The 17654-nt window shown below is 41.3% G+C and overlaps 1 long non-coding RNA gene across 1 annotated transcript; it reads left to right on the top strand.

Annotated features, from left to right (window-relative positions):
- Positions 1 to 4466: 4466 nt before the first annotated feature.
- Positions 4467 to 13613, top strand: LOC143269418 (uncharacterized). The gene is made up of 2 exons (XR_013045833.1): positions 4467 to 5078; positions 12953 to 13613. It is a non-coding gene; the product is annotated as an uncharacterized LOC143269418 (long non-coding RNA).
- The last annotated feature ends 4041 nt before the right edge of the window (positions 13614 to 17654 follow it).

The following is a 17654-nucleotide window of genomic DNA, read 5'->3' as shown; positions in this document are numbered from 1 at the left end:
CTAACAAAGGGAATGAACTTCAAATTTGTGTGGCTGCTTCATAGCTCAAGACACAATCTCTGCCTGGGACTACAAATTCAGTTTCGATTTAAAAATTATGTAATCTGTTAAAAACAAAAACACTGAGGGGCACAAAGCTCCATTAGCCCTAGAATATTCCATGACAGGACTCAGGGGTAGTGGACACAGAAACAAAAAAAACAAACGAAGAAGGTGTCCATCACCAAGTTGGTGGTGTTGTGGAGAGGCCAGCATGCTAAACAGAGTTCAGCCGGCATACAAGGCCCAACGAAGAAATGGGAATTGTTGAAAAAGCAAAAGTCCCCAGTCAGGTCAGTGGCTGTTATCCAACTTTCTAAACACTGTTAGAAAGCGGGAGGATCTCAAGAGACCTTTTCTGAGAAAAAGCCAGCACAGAAACCAAAACTTTTTCTTCGTGTACATGGAAACTGTAGAATGCCGAAATTGGACTCGAGCGGGAACATTTCTGCTGACTATGGCCTGATTCATGGACTGTGACTTTAGGACAAATGGTGACTGCTAACTGGCATGCTCACAGAGCTTGAAAGCCCTTTCCAAGGCCATTATGTTCCTGGCACTACATTGCCCTCTCCAATTCAAATAAGGTGTGTTGAGTATTGGGGTGATTTGCTTTTTCTGTTTAAGTTCTGGACAATGTAAGGAGAAATAAGCTACTGCTGCTCACTAGTCAGGTCTGAAAGTCAGATGCATGTAGGAAGGACAGGTTGCGACATTAGACAGACACACCTACTGGGTCACAGCATGGCTGCCCCAACCTGTGTCTCCTAGCCCCATGTCTACAAGATCACCAAAGAAGCCACTGAACGTATCTGACCTTTGCAGCCACGTCAAGAAGGAAGAAGGCAAGAGGAAGAAGAGTGAACTGGAATGGGCATGTCTCATTAGTCTCCAGTAATTAAAAGCAAGAGAGGCCGAAGGAAATTTCCCTTTCTCGTGGAATCCATGAGTAGAAAACACGTTTCCTTCCAGCAGAAAGAAATTCTCCTTTTATTTTCCTGTCTTTTGTTTCAGGCCAGATTTTTTTTTTTTAATTATTGTAATTTATGCTGAAGAACTAGGTTTTTCTTATGGTGCACTTTTATAACTTTTCAACCTTCGCAGTTGCCCCACACAGTGCCTAAGGGTGGGGTCAGTTCTGGGTAAGTTTGCACTTGGTCCAAGCATGACAAAAGGCTGCAGCAAGCGACAGACCGCTTCCCCAGCTCACGGCTGATCTCAAGTGGTGATGACAGCATTGTCTGTTACTAGGGTCTTCAAACTTTCTGAAGTGGGTCTCATCTCAGAAGCATGTGCATCAGTTTTGCCCTCTCCCACCCGGGAGGGAAATTTCAAAACCATGATTTTCCCACTCTGACCCATCTAGATCTTCTAGCTTTATTATCAGTCCTACCTTAAAGAAAATCCTATATTATTTTGGTTTCTTGCCCCAAGGTCCCTTCTGCAAGAGTAAACAGCCTCTTTTGAATTTATTTAACTATGCACATTGGTGAGTTAATTAAAAGTAAGTCACAACCTTTTCTTAATGCAATTGACATGTCAGTCTTAAGCTCAGTGGAGTGTGTCTACAGAACTATGAAAATAGTGACCTTCCTTGTTCCTCTCCACTGGGATGATGGGAGACACAGAGGTGATCGTTGTTCCATCTCCTGCCTGACCACCTCAACCACTGTATATGACACCTGCCATATAATTTGCACACTCGATTTGCTGATGCTGAACAACTTTACCAACTGGATTGCTTGAATTGTACTCTGGAGTTCATTTTTGTCAGGTAGGTCGCTTCAGTGGAGTTCAGGGCCGATTAATGCATAAAAGTTTGAATTTCAGCAGCCATGCTGATTATCTCCAGTTATGGAAGACTTTGAAAGGATTTTTCTTTAAAACTTTTTTTTTCAAGACATCAACTATCAGTAAATGTTTATCTTTAATTTTAACCTGAAACTAAGTTTGAGAAATTCTAGTCCACATGGATTTTGTTTTCACAAAACTCATCAAAAAGGCTTACGGGAGATTGCCTCTGATGAAAAGAATGGTGATGAAATAGCTTCTTCAACTCCAGGAAAGTCTGAAGTGCTTTATTTATTATGACCCCATTTACTGACAAATCTCCAGCTGGTTGAAATCCAATTTAAATAGATGCAGAAATCTGTACACTTTTGAGAGAGAGAAAGACAGAGACGGAGACCAAGACAGAAAGACAGAGACAGAGGGAAAAGGAAAGAGGGATGTTTATGCAGAAGATACATAAATCTCTGATGACTTGCTACAACCACACTATTAAAATCGTGGTCCTGATGAATATCCAAGCAGTCTCTCAATTTGGTATATTCTCAATGAGGGCTCCCTCTGAACGACACTAGCAACAGCCTCACTATTTACCCCTCCATTTCCATTTCCTCTAACCTACACTTGTGCCAAGGACAATGGAGTCACATGCCATCCTTCTATCTCCTACCCTTGCTTCAGCCAGGAGAAAATGAACCCTGCAACTAAGAATAAACATGAGGACTGAGCTTGGTTCTTAGTACACACCTTGTGGCTTATAACCATCCGAAAACCCAGTTCCAGGAGGTCCCGTGGCTTTATTTGGCTATTATGGGCACCAGGCACACCTGGGGTGCACATACATACATGAAGGAGAAACACTCAGAGACATAAAACAAAAATAAATAAGTTTCAACTAACACAACAACAAGAAGAGAAGGTCAAGGAGGAAAAGAAGAAAGAAGGAAGTGAGAAAGAGAAGGAGGAAGAAGAAGAGGAAGAGGAGAAAGAAGAAAGAAAAGGAGAAGGAAAAGAAAGATAAGAGAAGACATGAACCACACTTCCAGCCTCTACTTGCTTCCCTGCATCTCTCTAGGCTTCTTTTTCTCTCTTGGTAATCTGTTCATTCCACAAGTCCTGCTCACTTAACCTGGATATGAGACTGAAGAAAAAGTTCCAAGTTCCCGATCAGATTTGGACTTGTCTCAAATTCCCAGACTGTCCTCACACAACTGTGCCCCAACTGTGTATCACTAGCGTGGCTCAGCATGGGTAGCCCGGGCTCTAGCGCCAGAGCAATCCCAATTTAAACTCTAGTCCAGAGCTTCATCGGCTTTATAACCTGTATTCGAATCTGTCTGAGAGTATGTGTTTCTGTATGAGATTAAGATTCAGATGGGCAGCCCCAAGTAAAGTTGCCCTCTTCAAAGGGAGTGGTACCATCCAATTTCCTAAGTGCCCAAAGGAAACAAGCATGCTGAGTACATGAAAATTTTTCTCTTTCTCCCTGACTACCTTGGGTCAGGAATTAGACTCCTGCTTTCAGACCAGGGCTTGGATTGCAGCTTATGCTCCAGCTCTCTTGCGTCTCAGGTTTCAGACTGGAGAAAACCATCTCCCTCCTGACTTTCTCAGCTTGCTCAATGCAGATATCAAGACTTCCTAACCTCTGTGGCCACAGAGCTTAACTCCTTATAATAAAGTTATATACATATATACATAATGTATAAATATATAAATTAATATATAGTTTATATATAAGTGCATATTTGACCTAGACACACACACACACACAGTTGGTTTTGTTTCTCTGGAGAGTCTCTACTGATATGACCCATCTTTGCCTCCTGGTTTTCACACTCTGTGAATTCCATGCCTTGACCTTTTCTCAAGTTAGCCCAACCCCACTTTCACATCTGCTCACAGAGCTCTCTTCCAGTTGCTTCTCTCTGCAGACAGTGAGCTCACACCTTTGACTCTAGATCAGGAGTCAAGACGCTGCAAAGGGCCAGATGGAAAATACTTTTTCAGGCTTTATAGGTTAAATGGCCTCTGTAACAATCCCCCCCACCTTGCCTTGTGTTGCCAAAGCAGCTGTAGAGAAAGCATAAGTGAACATGTAAGGCTATAGTTATGTTGGAGGCCATAACTATCATCAGGAGTTTTAGGACAAGTGGGAAGAATGCAGATAATTTGTTCACCCCTACACTACGAATTCATCCATTGTTTCTTTTCCTTCTATGTCCCATGGTCCTTCACATGCAAAGTCACTTTAATAAAGTTGTTCTGTGTTCTGGATGAGGCATCACTTCTTCTAGGCCACTACTCATATGCCAACTCAGGGCCATGCATGTTCACTGTGCCCTTGGTACTTTACCAATGGCTCACTACTCTATTGTCTGTGAACATATTTGTATTCTTTCTAGACTGTAAATTTCACAGGCAGAGACCAGGTTTGCCTGATTATCATTTTATATCTAGTACCTGCATATCTGAGCACTGACTGCATAATAATCCTTACTGTGATTCCCACTGCTGTGTGATTTTATGAAGTCACCACTTGGGTGATTCGGAGCCTCCAGCCATTCTTCCATCAGAAAAGCCATAGTGACAGACTCACAAGGGAAGAATTGTCCTAAGTAGGGCTTGACTTAGCATTTGATGAAAGCAATTTCAGCTAATAAGCTTGAATAATAGCCTATGGACTGAGCCCTGATATCAGTGGTTCACGGCCTTTATGTACATTGAGTCACCGGGAAACGGTTTTGGAAATTAACTCTGTCTACATTGAGTCATCCAGAAGCGGTTTTGGAAATTATCTCTATCTAGATTCTACCTGCACAACATGTCATTTCATCACTCTGGCATGAAGCCTGGACTAGGAGCTTCACAGTGACCCCATGTCTGTTCAGTTCCTAGAGCCGCTGCCACGTGGACACACACTGGGCAGCTGAAAAGAAGGAATTTATTCACTCAACTCTGGCGGTCAGACCTCTGACATCAAGCTGGTGACATGGCGACACTCTCTGGAGGCAACAGAACAGAGTCCTCCATTGCTTCCAGGTTCTAGAACCTGGGAGTCCTTGGCTTGTAGCCACACCCTTCCAATCAATCTCCTTTCTCCCTCTATGTTGACAGCATCTCCTCAGTGTGTGATCTCCTTTGTGTGTCTCTGAGAAGGAGCATCATTGGACTTAGGGCCCATTGGAAATTCCAGGAGTGTTATAGCTGAAGAACTTAATGGCGTCTACACAGAGACGTTTTTTTATTGAGTAAGTTCACAGTTCTAGGAATTCAGTCATGGATTTAACCTTAGAGATACCACCATTCTTTCCAACATACCAGGTTCTTCAAATTTGCAGCCACTCCCCCAATAATACACACACACAATTATAGGTGGGCTGGACACTACTATGCTCAAGGTTGGGTGGGAATTGATCACTTCTTTGATTGGCACATATGAAAGATAAACTAAGGTGTAATGAGAGCCTCAATAGTCTCTCTCTCTCTCTCTCTCTCTCTCTCTCTCTCTCTCTCTCTCTCTCTCTCTCTCTCTCCATATATATAAAATTTATTAAGAGGTTCTATGGGAAAAACAGACTCACTGATACAGGACAAGGTAAATCCAGTTGCACAGTGTGTGGAAAGCTGGGGACCGATCACAAGCAGCTTCACGCCACCTGATCCGGTCTTCACCACACAAGAGAGCACAATCCCCTTTCTCCTCCCATTTAAACGGTCACATAGGTAGATAAGAAGCACTGACTCTATAAGGCCAGATAGCCCAAGGCCATGCACAGAGCAAATTCCCACTACCATACGGGTTATGAATGAGTGATGGGAAAATGTCAGGCAACTGAGGCAAAGGGTCTGGAACTAAGTGTTCTCTGACCACCATTACTCACTCCATCAAGGCTTCTTTTCTCTCTCTAGAGGACCTGTAAGGCCCATGCCACCCTTCCCCTCTGCCTTTTTCTGGTTGAGTAATTCTGTCTTAGACAAAAATGTTGTACCGGTAGAAAAAAAATCTCTTTTGGTCCAAAGAATAAAAATCTCTGGCTTAGAGGAAGATCTAACATTTCAGTTGGGCTCAGGTAGTCATCTAGATAAAAGGCCACCCCTCCGTAAGCAGGCTCTCCTTAAGCCATGCTAAAGAGATGGGTGGAATAGCTAGTCCTTTCATGTGACGCTGTACTTTTCCTTCTCATGGCTTAGCAGGACTGCAGTCACGCACCTGTAGAAGTCTGCCCACTTGCCGAGTTCCTCACAACACTTTCTCCTTTTCTTCTTTCCACCTCTTTTCTAATCACTCTTTCCTCAGCACCTTGGTTTTTCCACATCTTGGGCTTCCTTACTCTTTATCTACAGCCTCCTTCTCCACCAGGTGGCTGCTTGTCCAACATTCATCCAACCTCTGGGCCAGCTTTTTATCTTTCTCTGCCCCTCTCCTCTCCAGGCACCTGCTGAGATTTGCCGCTTCCCTGACCTTAGTTTTCTTTTTAAACTCTAATACATTTGTCCTTGAGTTTCTGTTTCAGTCTACTCTTAAATTCTTTTATTAATGAGACTAAGGACCCTAAGAGGGAATCCCAATTTTTCCTGTATTAACTGGTGACCCCTTAATTCCAATAACTGAATCTACAATATTACTTTGTATTGTTCCAGAGACAACTGGGTTCTTGGTTTCAGGCAAAACCATCAAGAGATGGGAGCTTCTTATGATGAAGCAGTGTCTACCCATTTTTCAGAACAGTGGAGAACAAGAAGCTGAGTGCATTTCTCCACAACTGAAAGCACAGCTACCCGGCACTGGGTCTAAATCATTCCAAGGCCGAGAAAAGAAAGAAAGTGTGCAATTCTCATGAAACAAGGGCCGCTCTGTGCATCTGGGTGTGGTTTAACTTCCAAAAGTCACGGTACTCTAGCTCTTTGCAGAAATAAGCCTGGGAAGTAGCCACGACGATTGTGTTTTATAAGGAGGCCATGGGGTAGGGGTGGGATGCTCTGCTACCTTGTGAGTTTTTCACTCGGCAAGCTTTTCTGAAGCCAAGCATCCTTAGACATTTCAATAGCTGCAGTATGAACAGTTCTTTTGTGGTGGTCCTTCACAACCTCCTGGAAGAAACACATTTAGTTCTTACTTAAAACATGAGGTGAGTTTGAAAGAGCTTGGTGCTTCTGGGTTTTAGTTTGGCTGAATGTTTTTTTTTTTTTCTTTTATAAGGAAAATTAACTAACAGGTGCTGCTACTTGTTTATTTATTTTTAATGAGGGGGGTGGAAGGCTGTTTGTATGAGAAGTAGTGTAGAGAGCTCATTAATGCATACTGCATTCTAGGTTGGGGGCTAATATGTTCTGCCTGCTCGCACCAGCTCTCTTCTGCTATTTTGTTGGGAAAGAAAGCACCCAGTCTGCTCCTTCTAGCCTTGTCATCTCATGCCTACTCTAACCTCCAAACAGGAAGTACGAGGTCCTTTCTGCTGAGTTAAGACTTTTGACAATTTGGGGGGTTGGGAAGCCTTCCTTGTCTCCCCTCCCCCGCTCCTGATTTGGATGACGTGAAGGGCAGGCTTGGTAGACACATTCAGGTAACTTGTCAGGTTATCACTGAAATAAGAATTACCAAAGATGTGCAGAAATTGCTAGCGCTTCTCCTAAATGTAAATGTGGCCTTTATTTGGCTTAATGTGAACAACCTCGCCTGGGCAACAACAGGAGACACAATTACAGTGCAGTCACAGTTCTAAAATTCACTCTTTCTTCTCTTTCGTCCAACTAATATGACATTCCTTAAGAAAGAGAGAGACAGAGACAGACAGACAGACAGACAGACAGACAGAGACAAGAAAAAGCCAGAAAAGAAAGGAAAGAGAGAAAAAGGAGGTATGTAGTGTTGGCTTCAGATACCAACATAAAAATACCAATTTGGCCAGGCTTTTATTTTTAAAAAGTCTATTATTGTGCAAGAATTGTCAGAACAAAGTAGCAATAAAGAAGCTTTATGGCTGCACCGCCTTCATTATGGCTGGCTTTAACAGCAATGGAACATGGGTCAGCCAATGTTAGGAGTGACAGTGGGTGTTATTCTCCACCGAAGAATGCGTAAAATAGCCGCGTTTATTGCCTATCATTTTTCAATGATTTTATGCCATCGTCTGGGAGATGGGGTAGATGACACTGTGGCAGGCATGCATGTAAATAAATTAAGCATTAAGAACCAGCACGTTGTAATCATCGTTCTTTGAGAACGCACTAAATAGTTGTAATCAGTGAAATGGACGAGAAATTGCATTCAATTGCAGTTCTGGTTGGCACGGCTCACCAGCAAAGCAAGGCTGGGGTGAGAGAGGACATCTGAGGGGAGAAAGATGCCTTTTGCGTATGCTGGAAGTTACAGAATCACACTAGGCAAATGATGTATGGGTCACTTTGCCTTCCTAAGTGAAAGTATCAAATATTGATGAACACACAACATAAATGAACTCTTTGCCAATAAATTACCATTTCCTTCATGAAAGCCTTCAAAGTCTGCTAGGCATGAGAACCATGGCAAATGCAAAAGCGCTGTATCGTAATGGCTTTTTCATAATGGCTGATTTAATTATTGAAAAGATCCCTTTAAATATTGAGATTAATTGGGATGCCAGGCATGGTGGCACGCTGTTGTAATTCCAACACTCAAGAAGCTAAGGCAGGAGGATCAGGAGTTTGAGGCCAGCCTGGGCTACACAGAGAATTTCAGGTCAGCCAGGGCAACAAAGTAAGACTGTCTCAAACCACAGAGACAGACAAAAATTTACCTGGGTGTGGTGGTATTGTGTTCCCCAAAATATTGTGTACCCTAATAAATTTATCTGGGGTTAGAGAACAGAAAAGCCACTAGATACTTAGGATAAGCAGTGGTAGCACACGCCTTTAATCCTAGCATTCCAGAGGCAGAAATCCATGTTTTCAAGGATACAGCCAAGCATGGTGACTCACGTCTTTAATCCCAGAAAGCGAGCCTTTAATTCCAGAGAGTGATGGCAGAAAGCAGAAAGGTATATAAGGCATGAGGACCAGAAACTAGAAGCTTTTAGCTGGTTAAGCTTCAGGCTTTTGAGCAACAGTTCAGCTGAGAGCCATTCGGATATGAGGACACAGAGGCTACCAGTCTGAGGAAACAGGATCAGCTGAGAAGTTGGCCAGGTGAGGAAGCTGTGGCTTGTTCTGTCTCTCTGATCTTCCAACATTCACCCCAATAACTGGCCTCAGGTTTGATTTTATTAATAAGACTCTCTAAGATCCCTGGTACACCTAGGAATAAAGGTGTTAAAGAGGTAGATTTTTCTTTCAAATGTGGGTTCCCCACACCTGTCCCTCTTCTTTTAGGAAAACAATAGAGACTGTGCGGGGAAATGTTTACCTCAGTTTTATTGAATTAATGTTTGGCTGTCAATGCTGCAGCTTTTTTTTTTTTTTAAATATACTCCATACTTGGCCTGATTTTCAATTTAATAGGAGTAAATTTGATTTTCCTTTCCTGGAAACACACTTTAGAGAATAAAAATGTTCATTTCTTCAATCTTATCATCCTTGTTTCTAATGCATAAGAGCAAGTTTATGTATGGGGACATTTCAACGCAGAGGTGACAAGCTGAGCTTCATTTGTCACAAGACTCTGACTCGGTGGGTCTTGCCATTTACCAGCTGACAGCCTGTGGAGTAATTCCTTTACCCATCGGGGCTCTTCTCGCACTTCACAAATAAAATAGAAATGTTCTTATATCTCGTAAACCCTTAGACAAGGTCCCACATATAGTACTTGCTCAATTAACAGATATCGGAACTGTCGATGTCACAATCCACACAGCCATGCAGTCGGCGCGTTGTTCCTGGCACAGCACAGCCTGGCATACAGCCCCTGTTGACTGAGCTGCTGCGCTATGCCAGGTGCTCTAATAAATGTTTCGTGTATGCCATCTCATTCATTTCTTACAATCGTGGATCTCACCTAATTGCGTTTTGCCGTGAGACCAAATGAAGTGCAAGGAGTGAGTAACCTGCTCAGAGACTATCTGCCAAGCTGGAATTTGGATCCAACTCTTCTAATAATTGAGGGCCTCTCTCCCTCATAGGTGACCTCCACCACATATACCAGCCAAGGGAGGAGGTCTAAACTGAAGCTATGAAGTGAAAGCTTTATCTATGACTACATTGTTATGATTTTTCTAAATAGTTAACTTATAATTCTTTGGACCTGCATATATCTACACAATAGAAAAGTTCAAGATAAACTGGTTTTACAGAGGCGGATTTAGAGACCAAAACAATTCAGTAGCTCTTGCCTGTGTTTCATCTCTCACCTAACTTTGGGCTCTACCATAGCCAGATTCTCTTTTTCCTCCTATTGCTGGCAATAGAACTGGTAGAATAGCATTCACTTACAAGTTGCTTCACAATAGAAACAAGGGTCTTGTCTTTCCAAAGGAAATCCCCAAAATAAGTCTTATTCAGTAATTTGGGTCATTTGTTCAACCATAAGTCAATCATTCTTAGCCAGAGGAGGTAGCCAGAATTGGGCTCATACTCAAACTTGGAACTAGAGGTAGAGTCAGTTAGCTCACACGGTGTAGGCAGAAGATTAAAAACAGTTTCCCAGTCAAGGTGACTAGAACCAAAGAACTGTTCCTCTGCAGAAAGAAATCACATACAAAACAAAATAACCCAAACCACTGAGAGCCAAGTCATTGATAGACAGACTTAAACCAATCAAGTGTCTTTAATTATCGTGGCTTCGGTGCCAACAGACTGGATGAATCCTTGTTCTTCACCCTGCATTCTGGGATTTTGAGCAAGACATGTTGTCTCTCTCTATCTCATACTGCTTGTCTGTAAAATAAGCATGACCCATGGAATTCAGAGAATAAGTAAATGTGGTAAACACTTTATACAATGATTAAAAAGTATTTAACATATACCAATTTTGTGACTCCTTAAATGTTACTGCCTCAGTTTCCTTGAAAGTAACAAGGCCTTGGTCTTTCATGGTTAATGCACAGGGTAACAGTGAGATCATGCCGAGTGCACTGAAGAAGAAATGGAATACTTTACATCTCTCCTGAGAGGCTGGCATCATTTGTGAGCTTGCCAGAATCAGATGTCTTTGTCACATATATCTGACCACACCTCTGTTGTTTGAATCATACTGGGCTTGGCCTTTGCTCACTGTTCTAGCACAAGTTCTAATGCACCAGGGAGTACCTGATTTTATACACAGGTGACTGAGGTGGTAGGTAAATCACATCACCTGCCTATTTGTTTAAAACCTTTGTGTTGTTTCCTAGGTTACTCAGAATAAGCGAAAGGGTGCCGCTATGATCTAAGACCCCGTATAATCCTTCTCTTAAAGTCTCTATGCCATTGCTTCTTGTTCTGTATCTCTCTGTGATGCCATTCCCCATTTACTCTTTCTATAACATGAACATGCTAGGTATATTATTGTCATGGGGTCTTTGTATGTACCATTAACTTTTCCTCACTTATTTTCCTACAATAGCCAAGTATCGGGACAAATGTCACCTAGTGTACATCTCTGTTATTGCTCTCGACCCACCATACCTTGCCCTAGTCTTTAAAAGCACTCATCTTCACTTAGCATATATATATATATATATATATATATATATATATTTACATTGTTTCACTTATAGTCTGTTTCCTTAACTAGAATAAGACAAGATTTCTTTTCGAAGTTTTAGCTTATGGTCACAGCCTCCTTTATCAGAAGAGCTGGACATAGTAGTGTTCAATAGGTAATTTCTTAGAATGTGTGAATAAAAGATTGAAAGTGCCTAATGCAAATTCTAAAGAATCACAATTTAGGAAGTGCTGGTTAAAAAAAAATATCATTAGCTAGCCCATCAACGAGATTTTTGTTGAATAGTATCAAAACATTATTAGAGCTACATCCCTTCCTATGTATTTGCCCAACTGATATGAAAACTTATACAAATATTTGTCCAGGAGGAGTTATACCAAGTTTATTCCTAATTCCCCCAATCTTCACGGAACTAGAATGCCATTCAGTAACCAGATGAATAGATACACTGTGGCATAACCAAACAAGAGAATACTATTCGGTGATGAGATGATCTACTTAGCCATGAAAAGAAATTGCCACATCTGTTTCATGCATGTTGTTAAATGAAAGAAGCCAATTCAAGAAAACTTTATACTGTGTGAGTCTCAGTACATGATATTTTGGAATAAGAAATTATTTTAAAGGAATTAAGACAGTGCTTGGCAATGATTTGGAGGATAGGGAGGAGAAGGTTGTATAGATGGTACACAGGGGACTGTTAAGGATATAATTATCATGTGTCTACCATAATTCTGTATATGACACTATGCATTTATCAAAACCAACTAACTTTTACAGCACAAAGAGTGATTTTTAATGTACACAAACCAAGATAAATCACTTAGCATGTCTGAGAACTCTAGGATGGAGTGAATGATGTGATGAATAATCTAATCATATCCCAAATGTAGCAAATATCATCACTGAAGGGCATCGGGTTTGAGGAGGCACTCACCGAAGTATGTCTGAAATGAGTGAAGTCAGTAAAATTAGAACAGCATGTAAGTGTGTACTACAGCTGATAAAGTTGAATCCCATGGGGATATAGGCTAAAATTTCTGGTGCTATTACCCATGTGTGCTGAAATTGAGCAGTTTAGTAAATGGGTGGCAGATGGTGGGAGCCAGATTTCCCGCTCTTGGGGTGGGAGTTTACATAAAAGTAGGTGGGGGGAGCTCGGATGATTGATGGTGCCACAGACTAGAATTGAAGGCATTAGGATGAACTCAAGTTTAGTTTTACACACACATGCAAATGTTGCAAATGGAAAAACCTATGGATATGTGGATATCTGTAATATTGATAAGTTAAAATAGTTCATACACTTCCTTGCTATTCGATGAAAAGGCTGAGGCAATAATATTGCCACAGCATAAACACACAGCACTCACATTTGGTTCTGAGCACCATCCTCCAGTAAAAGGAACCAGGACACTGTCCTAACCCCACCCCACCCCTTAAGTTTTGCTAAAATGATGATTCAATATGAATAATTCATAAATAACAGAAATATGTTCCTTGTAGTTCTGGAAGCTGGGACGTCCAAGATTACATGCCCACATGAGGAGATGCCTGAAGAGAGTTGTTCTGTTTCCATGATGGCACCTTGATGCTGTCTTCTCACATGGCAGAAGGAAGAATGGAAGAAGAGATTTCCAATCATGTTCCAGCCTTTCTAAAGGGTGATAAAGGCATTTGAAAGGATGAGACTTGCATGACTTCACCATCTCCTGTGTACTGATGCACGTATGAGGAAGTCTGTACTCGGGAAGTTGAGATAACACAGTGGCGGTGACGTCATGGTGGTGCAGACCTCTGGACATGGTGTGATGGCAAGAGTATGGCTCCCACGTGTTTTCCCACATTAAACCCATGACCTCAATCTAATCATAGGAACCACTGCCAAGAAGAGCTCAAGGAGATGTCATGGTCATGTACTTTGGTATCTTGGAAGGAATCTAGAAACAAGAAAGTAACATTAGATAAAAAAGCAAAACAAAAAAAAGTGGAAATGGGTTCAGACTCCAGGTGATAATGAGCCGATATTGGCTCATCAATCATGACAACAGCAAAAATGATGCTAAGGAAAACTGGGTTGGTAGCATATGGATTTGGAGTCTATGTACAATATTCACATTTTTTTTCTGCAAATCTAAAAATAAAAATTAACTCTGCAAGAAAAAAATTATTGAAGACAATCTCTGTCTAAGAATCTCATCAAATAAAAGTGCAGTAACAAAATTGACAGGAGCAGGGAGGGTTTAGATATTAACTTGAACTAATTAATGGCGTTATCTACCTCCTCAAATCCGTTCATCCAGGCTCAGATTGAGTGTATACCTGTCATTTACTGGGTCATTTCCGAGGAAACGAGGCCATCGTGGGGAAAACAAAAAAACAAAACCAATAAAAAAAAAATGTCATAGTCCTTACTCCGGAGAACCAGCTGAGTAGAGAAGCATCGTTAAAGTAACTATGTGAAGAAATGGAGAATTCCTTAGGGGGTTGGTGTGCTGAAGGAGAGGTGTGCACTCCGTGTACACACAGGAGGAGTACTTGAATCCATCAGAGAGATGCTAAGGAAGTCATGTCTAACAAAGTCACACCCTGGCGTTAACAGTCCTGCCCCTGTGAGAGGGCAGAGGGCACCGGAGCGGCCACTGGTGACATCTCAGCTTCATTTTGTCCGTTGTCAGCCTGACCAGATCGGCTATTTTACAAACAATTCCCGTTCTGTTGAGTTTCTGATTATTGTCATCTTGTAGGCAGCGGCTTCTCACTTGAAGTGTGGGGACAAGCGAGATTTGAGCAAGGTCTGGAGACTTCCTCACAGTTCCGTGTGAGGGACATTTTGTTTTAGGGTTTTGCAATTTAATTTCCAATGTATTTTTTTCCTCAGTCTTTTCTACCATTAACGATTTCTCCTTTGATAAAACAAGAACATTTGCTTGTTTCTTGAGAAATAAGAAGAATTATCCCATGGTGACATTCCTTGCATTTGGTGACTGGGATGGATGTCTCCTCGCATCCTCCAGGCATTGTTAAGAACAAAGGGCCTTTAACCCCTTCCTTTTGCCCATTATGTAAATTCTATTTTTCAGCTTTTTTCTTCCCCCTCCTACCCCAGCATTCATTTCTTTCCCCTTTATTTTCCTGAGTATTTTTTTTTCTTTCATCTCCTCTCCAGGACAGATGCTTTTGTTCATACTCATTTGGGGCTGCAGGGGAATATATTAAGCCCATTTATGTATTTACCTTTATATCTATTTTGAATATGGCAAAGGACGAGGAAATAAAAGGAGCGGGCTGGGTCTCTCTCCAGCATAATGGCAGGAGCTTCCGGGAATGGCAGAGTCTTTGCTGAGCATTAAGTGGTAATCTGGTTGCATTGTGAGAGATAGCCGAAGAGGCAATGTTCTAATCTTTTCTGAGTAACAGCAGCTGAAGTAAATTAATTACAGCTTAGGAAATCAACACACTCTCCCAACACATAGGCACAGTTTTCCTACGGACACAATGAGACAGCGCTAGTCCAGAAATCAAATAATCCCCATAGCCGCTGCTGACCTCTGCCCTTATTTCCATTCCTGCTTAATGTTTTATGCAGCAGGAACTAAGCAGGTGAATGTCAGAGAACCGGCTGTGATTATTTTTAGTTTAAACAACCGTGCCTGTCCAAGATAAATGCATAGGTGAGATAAATTTTACCCCCGAGAGCTGCTCATCTTTCTCGCCTCTGCCATTGTCTCTGCGCTGGCCCCACACATGGCTCCTGAACGGCTAAGTTACATCATCACATTAAATGAGGATAGGCACACTTCAAAGGTTCAGAGCCAAGATGCACCTGGACTTTTAGATTCAGACTTGAAAGCGAGCTCACATTAAGTGATCCGTGAAGTCGTGTTTGAGACAGCTAATACCGTTGTCAGAGTTCTCTGAATAATTTTTAAATGAGACAAATTGAATGCAGGACTTCAAGGCTTCCACATTATTCCCTCTAAACTGATGCCGTGAAAGAGAAAAATGATTGAAAGTTTTACCAAAATTGAATATTAGAAAGGGTCCCTGTACCAGTTCTCACGGCCAGTCATGTAACAAGCTGTGTTCATTATAGTCATCAATATAGTCATTAAATAAGAAACTACATGTAAGTTGTAGTTTGGGGCCCATTAAAACAATACTATTTATCAATTATTGTTTTTATTTCTTGCATATGCCATCAGTTATTCATTCAGCAAACATGTGCTGGGCTTCCCTGACACTGGAACACCATACGAACAGATGGGCTCATGAGGATAACTGTAGCTACCAAACTGCACATTTAAATGGCATATGCCAATCATAGGCAGAATGTCTTCGTTGTTGGTGCTGTACCAAAGCTCTTCATCTGCTGGCATGCCTGGGGCACATCTTGCCAATGGCTCCATTATCGTCTGAGGGAAATTCAGCCTTTTAGTTTTACCGAGTGTGGACCTCTACTAGCTGACAGTGAGGGTATTACAAAAGTGAAAAACAAGTTGTCATTGTGTTGAACTATGGGCTTTTGAAATGAATATATGCTTGCAGCAAAACCTTGTCTGTCTTGATGAATTGAGTAGATGAATGCCTAACTATGACCAGGATAATGAATTATCATTGATAAAGTTCACTGTGAAGATCCCATGAAGAAGCCGTTAGCATTTTCATATGAGAGATGAGATATAAAGTTCTGTGACTAAGAAGCATGCCAAGCTCCTAGAGTAGACAAGGAGAAACACAGTAGACCAAAGGCTCATGTCCATAAATGATTTATACTCTAAGTAGCAGACTTATGGGTTACACCTAAGAACAAAAATGATCTTTATGATTTAGAAATATCTTTACTATTTCTCCCATGAAGTTTGACTATGTTCAGTTCTCACAAAAAGTACACTTATTAACAGTGAACTCTGGAATGTGTTTCACAAGAAATTTCAATATTTTAATGGGACTTTCTTGAGTATTTTTATGGGTCATTAATTTGCATACCATTTTATGTGGACTGTTACTGCATGAAAGTCACACCAGGGTTTGAACAGAGAGGCCAATGGTATGGGACAGCTGGCTGTACACTTGGCATGACAGACAAATGCCTAGGGTTGGGATATGCATTGACTTATGTGCAGTACAAATGGGCTGCCTTGTTGACTAACGCGCTGGAAGAAATAAGGCCAGAGATAAAGGATCTGTGGACATAGCACGAACATGTTGGCTTTGGTAGCCTGGAAGATCATGGAATACTGGACCTCTAAAATGATGCTGTTTGAGTAAGAACTTCTCATGTTTTTTTTTTTCTATCATTCATATGATCTCAGGCAATTGGATCATACACACACACACACACACACACACACACACACACGGCTTAGTATTGTTAGTCACTAAGATCCTTCTAGTTCAGATGTTACTGATTTATGCATAAGGAAGTTTTAATTGGGAAGCTTAGAGAAATGTAAATCTGATACCAGATACCCCCCCCCCAGTTGCCCACTGTGGCTTTTCCATAGGTAGGTCTTCCTTCATGATCTCAATGTGGAGCTCATCTACATTTATATGAACCCAGTCTATGGTGTCTAATAGTAAATTAGTATATGTACCACCCTACTAAAATGACATTTCTGTTTTAAGGTCTTCAAAGTGAAATGTAAATGAATGGATGTTGGTGAGCATTTTTAGGAGAGCAATATAATAAAGGTTTTAAAAAGAGTCTTTGGGGGCATATTGTCTTGGAGATTCTTGAGAAGTATCACGGTCATGTCCCCTTTTCCTAGGGATAGAGTTCTCACTCAGGTACTTTTGCAGAGCACAACCATGTAAGCGAACATTAGATCCAAAATGCTTGTATACACAATGGAGTGAGGCTAGCACTAGTTATGGCACTGGAAATATTCTTGGAGTCATCATTCCTGGAAAGTAGATGACCCTGAAAATGTGAGTCATCCCGTAAATCCTATGGTGAGGTTATCTGTGTTGTTTATTCAATAGGAAGCGTGGGGATTAGTTAAATCCCAAACTCTGATTTCTCAACTATATACCAGTTGTAAGACAGAATATTATCTACTCTGCATACATAATCGGGCCTTTGTTGATTGTATTAAGAACACGATTTTCCTTTATTTGTACAATCTCGGGAAAATCATTTGGATTTTTCTGGATCCCATTTCTTTATGTTATCTCTATAATTAAAAATTTACTTAGGAAAGCACCA

The sequence above is a fragment of the Peromyscus maniculatus genome, chromosome 18, assembly GCF_049852395.1.
Source record: "Peromyscus maniculatus bairdii isolate BWxNUB_F1_BW_parent chromosome 18, HU_Pman_BW_mat_3.1, whole genome shotgun sequence".
Lineage (NCBI taxonomy): Eukaryota > Metazoa > Chordata > Mammalia > Rodentia > Cricetidae > Peromyscus > Peromyscus maniculatus.
This window is presented reverse-complemented; position numbering and strand designations above follow the sequence as displayed.